The following is a 2,817-nucleotide window of genomic DNA, read 5'->3' on the forward strand; positions in this document are numbered from 1 at the left end:
GGCGCCGGGATAAAGGGCCCCAGTCATGCGGGGAGCGCGGCGCTGCCGCTCTAAACTCCGGGGCCAGCGCCGCCGCAGCGGGCGGGGCGCGCGCTCCTAAATCGGCCCTTTCACCGCCGGAGGCCGCGCGCGAAAGGAAAACTTTGTTTTATGAAGGCAACACCAGGGCTGCGGCCGCCGGGCCGGGAGGCGCCGACAGCAAGGCCGGGCACCGGGCAGGCGGGGAGGGGGGGCCCTGCCGCGCCCCCCGGGCCCCAGAGAAAGGCCCGTTCAGGAGGGACCAGCTCCAGCGAGGGCGGCTGCCGGCCGGCTCTCCGGGCAGCCTCGCCCTTGCCACCACCACCCCCGGCCCCCCAGGCTCTGCCCTGGCCCCTGGGCTTCTCCCGGGCCAGCCTGCACCCAGCCAGAGGGCCCTGCGCCCAGAGCGGGGCTCCTGCCTGCTGAGCCACATCTACCCCCAGAGCCCGCTTCCCGTCGGGGTCCGGGCTGGCGAGCAGGGGAGGGGAGACCCCGGGGCCTGCGTTTGCCCCCAGCAGGGTCAGGCCCCACGCAGCCAAGAGCCCCGGCGGAGGGGGGCCACCAGCACAGGCCAGCCCTCCGGGGTCCCCCGCCAACCCCGCCAGGCCTCTGCTGGCTCCTGGCTGCTCCAGCTCCAGGGTGGCAGGGGGTGGTGGGGCCATGGGAGCTGCCGGGGTGATGTTCAGACCACGCGAGTGGAAATGGACGGGAGCCTGGGGCTTACCTCCACCCCCTCACAGCCAGGAGAGTTCCGGGTCCCGCAGACCCTGGCGTGGTGGGGGGCTGTGGGCATGGGCTTCTGCTGCCACAAGTCATCCCTTGAAGGAGGCCCCCGGAGGCCTTTGGCCCTGCCACCCCAGGGGCTTGCCCCTGCAGGGGCTCCCCTGGGCGGGATCCTCTGCCACCTCCTGTGCTCTCAGGCCCCTCCAGAGACTCCCCCAAGGACCCCGAGCCCCACAGCCACAGCGGGGCTGCAGCCTGAGACCCCACCCCCGCTCTGCTGCCAAGTGACGCGGCTGAGCGCCTCTCCTGCGCCCAGGTCCCCACGCAGGACAGCACCTGGCTTGTCTGGGGAAGGTGCCCCTAACTTTGGCCTGTGCCCTCTGGGCTTCCCAGGCACCTCGGCTGAGAGCTGAAGCCCCCCTCTCTCCAGGGACATCCTCCTGCTTCAGCCAGAGACCCCCCTCTCTGCACCGCAGGCCTCGCCAAGGCTGTTCCATTCCTGGTCACCTGCGGCTTCCTGGTACCCTCCTGTCGCTCAGCCCAGCTCTCAGGTGTGTGGAGCTTCTTGGGGTAACAAGAGCTGAATGAAGTAGGAGCCTGTGGAAGGAAGGGCTGCCAGGACCAAAACGTGTGCCCAGAGTCCCGAGCCCACCTGCCAGGCCCTGTCCTCTCTTACCACCCAGCCCAGAGGCAGGCCCCTGAACTGACCAGGCCAGAATGGGGCACCCATGGACTCACCACAACCCTCTCTGGGCCTTGTCCCCCTGCCCTGTCGTCTGGAAGATAGCAAAAGGCAGCTGCCTGATATGGTGCCCACGCTGCAGCCCCCCTCTGTCCTGACCTAGGCTGGCATGTGGCAGCCCCAGATCCGAAGACATACTTGTTTTTTTGTTTTTTGTTTTTTGTCTTTTTGCTTTTTCTAGGGCCTCTCCCACAGCATATGGAGGTTCTCAGGCTAAGGGTTCAATTGGAGCTGTAGCCCCCAGCCTACGCCAGAGTCACAGCAATGCGGGATCTGAGCCATGTCTGCAACCTACACCACAGCTCACGGCAACACTGGATCCTTAACCCACTGAGCAAGGGCAGGGATCGAACCCGCAACCTCAGCGTTCCTAGTCGGATTCGTTAACCACCGAGCCACGATGGGAACTCCACCAGACTTTTTTTTTTAATTACTCAGTGAATTTGTTGCATTTATAGCTGTATGATGATCACCACAACCAAAGACGCACTTGTGTGCCTGGCTCCGGCCGCTACTTATCTTCTGGGGGATCCAGAAATGGGGGTGGGCTCCCCAGGGTCTCAACAGTCTTTTACAGATGCCAACCCCATGGGGCACCAACAGCTGCCACTTGCCCTCTAACTCAGAGCGGGGGTCCCATGAATGAGACAGGCTGGGGGTGGAGCCAGCCTCCCACTGGGACAGACTATGTAAAAAAGACCCCACATCAGGATTCAGGTGGTGATGTGAGCGCAGAGGAGCAGGGCAGTGAGGGGTCAGGGAGGGCGCCCCTGGGAGGGCACCCTTGAGCTGGGCCCTGAATGACGAGGCCTGAGCGGCTGGAGGCACAGAGGGAACTGGCGGAGTGGGGAGTGGGGGCAGCAAGGCACAAGACACCAGGTCCTCTGGCCTCGTGGGCACTAGAGGGACAGGGCTTTGACTCAGAGCCCCCAGGAGCCACTGCAGACGCAGAACCTAGGCTGGCCTGGGGTGCCAAGTCCCAGCAGGGTGCCAGAGGAAGGGCCTGGGAGGTGGCCATGCCTCCAGGGATCATCCTGTCCCCCTCCTGCCACCCAGGAGATGAAAGGCCCTGCCCGTGCAGGCCCCACAGTGCCCTTTGAAGCTGTGGGAATGCCCACAGGGCGGTCAGGTGCCAGGCACTGGGAGGGGGCTGTGGGGGCTGTGGCTGGGACCCAAAAGGCCTCTGACTTGAGCCCTGGCCACCCTCCCGAGGCCACACTATCACACCCTTGTCCTTAGATGCCTGTGGGCAGCCGGGGTCGGAGCGTACCACCCTCCTTGACCCAGCCGCAGAGAGCAGTGCCTCAGTGTCCCCATCCAGACGGCCAGGAGAG

The sequence above is a fragment of the Sus scrofa genome, chromosome 8 (assembly GCF_054392235.1).
Source record: "Sus scrofa isolate SSC_HxYL_T2T_F1_AM1 chromosome 8, Sscrofa_HxYL_maternal_Yorkshire_Landrace_v2.0, whole genome shotgun sequence".
Lineage (NCBI taxonomy): Eukaryota > Metazoa > Chordata > Mammalia > Artiodactyla > Suidae > Sus > Sus scrofa.